This window comes from Dromiciops gliroides, chromosome 4, assembly GCF_019393635.1.
Source record: "Dromiciops gliroides isolate mDroGli1 chromosome 4, mDroGli1.pri, whole genome shotgun sequence".
NCBI classification, from domain to species: domain Eukaryota; kingdom Metazoa; phylum Chordata; class Mammalia; order Microbiotheria; family Microbiotheriidae; genus Dromiciops; species Dromiciops gliroides.
Window position 1 is genome coordinate 231,362,678 of NC_057864.1, and position 7,980 is coordinate 231,370,657.

Sequence of the window (7,980 nt, forward strand, 5' to 3'; positions counted from 1 at the left end):
AGGAAAAAAAGGGTGATTAAGAGGGAGAGTAAATTAAGGAAATTATTCATCCTAAACAAAACAAACTCTAGGGGCCGCTAGGTGGCGCAGTGGATAAAAAGCAACGGCCTAAATTCAAATCCGACCTCAGAGACTGGACAATTATTAGCTGTGTGACTCAAGACAAGTCACTTAACCCTGATTGCCCTGCCCAAAAAACAAAACAAAAAAAAAAACACACCTGAGGAGGATAGATTTCAAAAAGAGGCTTAAAAATAAATAAATGAATGATTTTTTAAAGAGACTTAAAAGAAAAAGGGCTCCGCATGAGGAAAAAAGAAAAGAGACAGAAAAAACACATTACACCCAGTCTAGACCACTGGTGGTAAGCCGACTCCTCTCTAAGCACCATCTTCTTTTTAAATAGGGGACAGGAAACAACAAAAAAAAAGGCAATAGATTATATTTGCAATCATAAATAATGGAAAGAAATTACAAGAAACATATTTGAAACAGAGACAAATAAGGGGTTGGAGCAAGATTCAGCTGACAAAAATAGCAGGGGTAGTAATCATCCTCTTGGATAAAGCTACATTAAAAAAATTTTAAAGAAGGAAACTTCATTTTGCTGATAAGTACCATAGCAATGAAGTAATATTGATACTAAATATATTTGTGTAAAAATAGCATAACACATAAATACTTTTTTCTTTTTTTTTTTTGCGGGGCAATGAGGGTTAAGTGACTTGCCCAGGGTCATGCAGCTAGTAAACGTCAAATGTCTGAGGTCGGACTTGATTTCGGGTCCTCCTGAATCCAGGGCCGGTGCTCTATCCACTGTGCCACCTAGCTGGCCCCATAACACATAAGTACTTAAGGAAAAAATTAACTAAAGGGAGAAATAGACAGGAAAACCATAGTGGAAAAACTAGGCCTCAATTTAGCTCTCTGAGATCAAGATAAATAGAAGCAAAAATAAATTTGAATGAAGCAGAGAGACAGAAGGAGAAAAAAAGAAAGAGAAAGCATCAATTGTAAAGAAAAAGAAATACAGTGTTTTATCCCTAAGGACTGACTTGGGCGGCAAGGAGGGCGTGGAATTTCAGGGGATAAAGCATCAAGACAATGGTTGCATTTTTTTTTCCGGTAAGGTAAGGAGCTGGAGTAAATAACGTCTAGAAGAATGGAATTATTTGGCTTGAGTGCATCCATGCAAACACGTGCCTCCACCGTATAAAATTGTCTGGGTACACAGATGACCCCACTTCTACCCGCTAGCCTATCATTCGCATATTTTCCCTCCCATTCGCTTTATAATAAATATCCTCGGTCCAACTAGCACTTAGTATCGCCTTGAAGTGAGATATGCCTGGCGTTTTTCTTCGAGTTTGGTAGCGTGGCCGAGCGGTCTAAGGCGCTGGATTAAGGCTCCAGTCTCTTCGGGGGCGTGGGTTCGAATCCCACCGCTGCCAGCCAGTAAACGTTTTCTCTTTGAAGACCTGTTTTGACCATGTCTTCTCTTAATGACAACATTCAACAGTAATTAGCCCCCAGCGCACTACGGTTAACCTAGTAACGATTTCCTAAAACAAGGAAAGGAATCAACAGGTGTTCCTGAAAGTCCCACTGTAGACTGCCACCTCCGGAACCCATCATCCGGTCAGCAGGAGTTGCATCCCACAATTCTCTTTTGAAGTGTAATTAATGACAGTGCAAAGGTAGAGAGAAGGATTCTGTGGCGGCAAAAAAGGTCTGGCCATCTCCTGGGGAATGACTGAACAAATAAATACATTATACCATATGCACGTGATGGATTATTATGAGATTATATTACTATCTCTATGTTGATGGATTGCTGTTAGACGATGAAAGGGAGTTTGAGTGGGTGTGGGTGTGTGACGTGTTGATGTGCAGCATCAACTCCTCATCCTCTAATGTGAGCTCCTTTCCTGTAGTGAACGCCGACACAATTAGCTGGACTGGAGACTTGGCGAAGTATGCGAATAGGGATGGGCGGGGGGGGGGGGGGGCCGGGAATAATCATTGGGATAGTTAACAGCCGTTGAGGTTTACAAACATGCTTTACTTATATCCTTTGATCTTCACTACAATCCCTTTGATAAATAGTAAGTGTTATCGCAAAATTATGCAAGTTCCTTTGATCCTGAACATTCTCATCGCGAGAAGTAGAAGTGTGTTAAACAACCTTAATAATCATGATACTACAGAAGCTGCACTGAGCCTTTTGGGATACTTCATTTATATTTACACTAAAAATGACCCTTGCATAACTGTTAGCACAGTTGCTGGGTCAACAATTTGGAACTATGCCCAAAGGGCTATAAAACTGCATACTCTTTGAGCAATGCCACTACTAGATTTGTACCCCAAAGAATTAAAGTAAAAGGAAAAGTACCTATCTATAGGCACAAAAATATTTAGAGCAACTCTTTGATGAGGCAAAGAATTGGAAATTGAGGGAATGCTCATCAATTGAAAAATGGCTGGACAAGTTGTAGCATATGATTGTGATGAAGTTCTATTGTACTATAAGAAATAAGGGGGGGGGGGGAGAGACTTCAGAAAAACATGGCAAGACCTATATAAACCGAGGCAAAGTAAAGTCAGAATAACAGGGAAATCATTACACACAGAAACAGCAATATTGTAATGATGATCAACTGTGAAAGACTTGGTGATTGATCCAAGGCAATTCCAAAAGACTTATGATGAAGACATGCTATCCACCTCCAGAGAAATGAGGAACTCTGAGTGTAAATTGAAGTATAATTTTCTCACTTTATTATTTTTTTGCAACTTGGTAATATGGCAATATATTTGGCATAATTTCACATATATAATTGATATCATATTGCTTGCCTTCTCAGTAGGGAAGGGTGGGAGGGAAGGAAAGAATTTGGAATTCAAAATTTAAAAAAAATGTTTTGAAATAAATAATAAATGTCGGGGGGAAAAGACATGCATACGGTATATTCATTAAAGAAGACATGCATTGCACACACAACAAGGTTGTGTGGCTTACACAATACCCAGCTTCATAAACTAGAATAAACTAAAAAGGGGGGCAGCTAGGTGGCGCAGTGGATAAAGCACCGACCCTGGATTCAGGAGTACCTGAGTTCAAATCCGGTCTCAGACACTTGACACTTAACTAGCTGTGTGACCCTGGGCAAGTCACTTAACCCCCATTGCCCTGCAAAATAAAAAAAAAAAGAATAAACTACAAAGGGACTAATAGCCCAAATGTCAATTCACAATAGTAATCAGGAAAACATTAATGAACACTCATTGCGAAATGCAAATGCAAAGTGGCATCTACGCCAATGTAGTCGCCACCACATACAGGCTTCAGGATTCTCTACTCCTTTTCAGAGGCAAACACACAATTCACCAAACCATTCCAAAGCACAAAACTAACGCACCTTGCCACATATAAATGCAAAGTACCTCCCACTATCCTTTGCTTTGTTTCACCTACTGCTGTTACTACGCTGTAGTTACAGTAACATACACAACATAGAAACAGTCATTCTTCTACTGCGGTTCCCCCCCCCCCCCCAGCCCCTTTTCTTATTTTGAACACCAAAGCAAGTCAGACTCCTGAAACTCTAAATTTCTAATTCTATTTTAGACAGGGTGGGAAGGGGAGGGCGGAAAAAAACACGGGCTCGTCCGGGATTTGAACCCGGGACCTCTCGCACCCAAAGCGAGAATCATACCCCTAGACCAACGAGCCAGCCAATGTAGGGTTTGACCAGAATCATTATGAGTCTATTCAACTTCGTTCATCTGTTCTATTGTATTTATTTGTATTTTTTATTAACCTCAAATTAATTAAGATCTAAGTCAATGTTGCTAAACCTCAGAAAGTCTCTAATTGTACGACTGACCTATATTGACCCGTACTTTAATAACCTCAAAACGGAATCGCCTGAAATCAACCTTTAGTGACTGATTTCTCTCAATTTCCTTCTAATCAATAATCAAGCCACAAACATTCCCGCGTACTAGGTACTGTGTGCTAAGCTCTGGCGATACATTTTTTTTTTTTAAGCAGACAAGCTTCATTGCTTTTCTTCACCTCCTCTCCTCCTCTTCCCCTCTTCCCGCTCCCAAATTTACTTATTCAATAAGCAGTTGCTGGCGACTGCTCTGTTTTCTGCAAGATAATATTTAACTCATTTGAAAAAATACATTTGGACAACTCTCCAAAGTAATTTGGAAGGCCCAAACTGTCTCGGAAGATTTGTTCAGAACTACACATCGGCAGTGAGGTTGGAATACCAAAAAGGGAAAAAAAAATACAAGGACTAAAAGGAACTAGCGCAGTCCCCTCATTTTTACAGATAAGGAAATCACAGTAAAACTCAGAGATGTTAAGGGACTTTCCTATGATCAGAGCTTGTAAATGCCAAAGAGGGTTTCCAGACTCCAAATCCATTGTCTACACATAGTCTCTGCAGCTGACTGATACCTCCAAAATATCCTGTCCTAATTACAGTCCTTCAAAAAGAAAAGAGAGGAAGGGTGGGGTGCTTTTAACAGAATTCGTAACTTCCAAGCATTCTTATTGGAGGGAAAAATCAGAGCTCTTCAAAATCGAAAAAAAAGAAGACAAAACAAACTTAGACGAGGGACTAGGGCTTACATTTTGAAAGGAGTAAAGACTATGATCTCTTCATAGTTCCACCCTCCTCTCTAAAGATCAGCTAACCGAAAGGGACAATCTCCGGGCATACATAGTCAAAAAACAAACAAAAATGCTCTGCCCATAAAAGGAGAAAAGAGAGGAATTTACAGATCCTTATGGAATTGGGAATCAAATTCCAGCTACGGAGAGCTGGTTACAAAAGAAAAAGAGAAAGGAAAGATTCAGTGATTTGGGTGTGGGCTGAGGAGAAAAAGAGACAGATCATATTGTTCCAAACACTATAAACTGTAGATACCTAGTACTGATTCCTATCCTTTTTTTTTCCTCTCCAAGAAGAAACATTGTAATAGGAGAATAAGTCAAACTTAGCCATCATAACTGTAAATATGAATGTGATAAACTTGACCAGAAGACAAAGTTAGAATAGATTACAGAACAGAATCCAAATAATTGCTGAATAGAGGAAACACACTTAAAACGTAAAATTCACCAAGATTTAAAGGAGCCCTTAGAGTAGAATTTCTTATGATTCAGGTGAATCCAAAAAAGCAAAAGAGGCGTCCACAATCTCAGACAAATGTAAAAATCTAACTATTTTTACCTTTCTCTCTGTTCCTAATTCTCTTTAATACTTAAATACTCTTGCTAAAACTTCTAATTTATTGGTGACCGCTCATTAGATATTTTAGACAGTATAGCTAGAATTTTAGCAACTTTACAATGGATAATTTATGCTAGGTTATCGTACCCTACAGAAATCAGTGCCCATAACGGAACAGAGGGAGAGAGGCCATGATGACCTTAGACTAAATGACAGCCTATAGAAATTCTAATGAAAAACGAAGGTGTTTTGAAACTAAGCATGGGAATTAGAAAGAGACATGCGCAGAAAAGGCCAAATCTGTCCCCAGATTCACCTTATGATGTGTAAACCCCAAACACCTCCATGGAAAAAGGTACCTGCCTCAGGGGTTGGCTTAGGACCCCAGGAACTCCAAATTAGGATAAGCCCTCCCTTCTAAGACCCCAAGGTGGAGATTATTATAATGAGGCTGATAATTTATCCATACTATAAATATAACTGTCCTTTCACTATTCGAGAGTTACCTTTCCACTATTCTGGTTCTCTCCCTGTGGTCACTCACAGTATTGCAATAAAACTTGGGAAACTGAGTCACTGAGTACTGTAATTCTTTTGGGACGACTCACAATTAATTTGACCCCAAATTCCATTCCACATCACGATGGTGGTCCGATGAGGTGATCATCTGTGGAAAGTTCCCCTCTTGAGGGAGGACCATCCCCCATTGGTGGTGGCTGGGGGAATTGGGTGAGGGGTGGCTTCGGATCTCTTAAGCCATCTCTTTCCTCCCACCACAAAGGCAGCAGCCACACCTAGAGGAAGACTGGAATGAAGGGTGGTGGCCCCAGAACTAGTTCAGTCCTGATCAGGTTCCACTTATCACTTTAGGTATGTCTGTCCTTTGGTTTAGTTTCTCAAGGAGAAGGTTCTTTGATGTACCCAAGAGGCCCTATAACAGAAGGAAGGAAGGAAGTATTATGGGCCCATAGCACCCCCAGAAGTCCTCTGGGATACATACTGTAGAGGGAGGGAGATGATAAGGGTCTGCACAGAATGAATGATACCTGAAGGGAAAGAAAAAAGACATGCCTCAGAAGTAGGAGAATAAGGAGGCCTCTCATGCACTGGAACCATAAAATTCCTCCATTTTCTTGACCATTGAGAAGCAGCCTCTCCAACGTCAGTCATAAGTGAGTTTATACCCCGTGCCCCACAAGGAAAGAAAAATTGTTCCTTCAGCCAAGAGGGCCACATCCATTACCCATGCCACCATTGCCACCTGAATCCTGTTCATCCCTGTGGACAACAGAAGGCCTTAAATTTGAACTAATTTTTGCATACTAAATTAAATAGTTATTGTGCTGTCAGAATGTATTTACCATATCAAATTCTATGATTCTATTATGCCTTAAGCTTACTAACTGGGATCCCCACTTTAACATTTTTATCAAATAGCACTGCTTTAGGGGGTAGCTAGGTGGCACAGTTGATAAAGCATCAGCCCTGGATTCAAGAGAACCTGAGTTCAAATTCGGCCTCAGACACTTGACACTTAATAGCTGTGTGACTCCGGACAAGTCACTTAACCTTCATTGTCACCACCCCCCCCCAAAAAAAATAGCAAGGATTTTATTGTAGGCAGGAATGCAATGTAAAAAGTTGCTCTTCCTCTTCTGTCTTGCAGATTGAAACTTGGAAGGAGAAGAAGAGGTGTGGTGAATTGAAAGAATCACACAAAGATCTTAGAAGAAAAGAATTGAAAGAAGTGTCTTACTTTAAATCGGTGGTTCTCAAAGTATGGTCCAGGCACCTCTGTGGGTCCCTAAGACCCTTTCAGGGGGTCTACGAGATCAAAACTATTTTCACAATAATACTAAGTCATTTTAACTTCCGTTACAGTAAGTATAGATAGATATAATCCAAAACAAAAACTTTTACAAAGGATTATCAATAATATTTAAATGTTAAGAGGTTCTGAAACTAAAAAATTTGTCAAAGGAAGGTCAAAAGATAAAATTTAACTTAAACCTGAGGACTTCTCCTCATCACAGAATCACAAAAGGAGATAGGACTGAGGGCCCATTCTAAAAGAGTTAAAATAAGTGAATGAATAGATAAATAGACTAATGAATAAATAAATGCATGAAATATAAATAAATGAATGAATGGATGGATGGATAGATTGATGGCTAGATGGATAGGTAGATAAAGAGAAATAGAAGAAACCACATGAGCAAAGACAAATCAGCAGAAAACCAGAAGGTGGAAGCAGAGAGCTGCTGCAAACAAGGAAGATAGCTGATGGCATAAGGGAATATCTACAATCCAGTACAGCAGCCCAGAGTCCCCATACAGTGGCCCTATAGCTCAGTGACATCAGAACACTAGGCAGAGAGCCAAAATTAGCCAACAACAGTGTGAGAAAAGGAAGGTTCCATTAGGAAATGCTGTGCTAGGAAACAGAGACTGCCCTGGCTATTAATGAATGAATTATTCTATAATCAAGAACGGATTAGTCAGGGGCAGCTAGGTGGCACATTGGATAGAGCACCAGCCCTGGATTCAGGAGGACCTGCATTCAAATCCAGCCTCAGACACTTGACACTTACTAGCTGTGTGACTCCGGGCAAGTCACTTAACCCCAATTGCCTCACCAAAAAAAGAAGAAGAAGAAGAATGTATTAGTCAGCTGACAAGCATTTATTAATACCTTTCCATGTACCAAGCACTGTGATGTGCTGGAAGG

General features: G+C 40.1%; 2 non-coding genes across 2 annotated transcripts; one reads left to right on the plus strand and one right to left on the minus strand.

Moving 5' to 3' along the window:
• Positions 1–1,369: 1,369 nt before the first annotated feature.
• On the plus strand, positions 1,370–1,451 carry TRNAL-AAG. The gene has a single exon. It is a non-coding gene; the product is annotated as a tRNA-Leu (tRNA).
• A 2,213-nt stretch (positions 1,452–3,664) lies between these two features.
• On the minus strand, positions 3,665–3,736 carry TRNAP-UGG. The gene has a single exon. It is a non-coding gene; the product is annotated as a tRNA-Pro (tRNA).
• Positions 3,737–7,980: the final 4,244 nt, after the last annotated feature.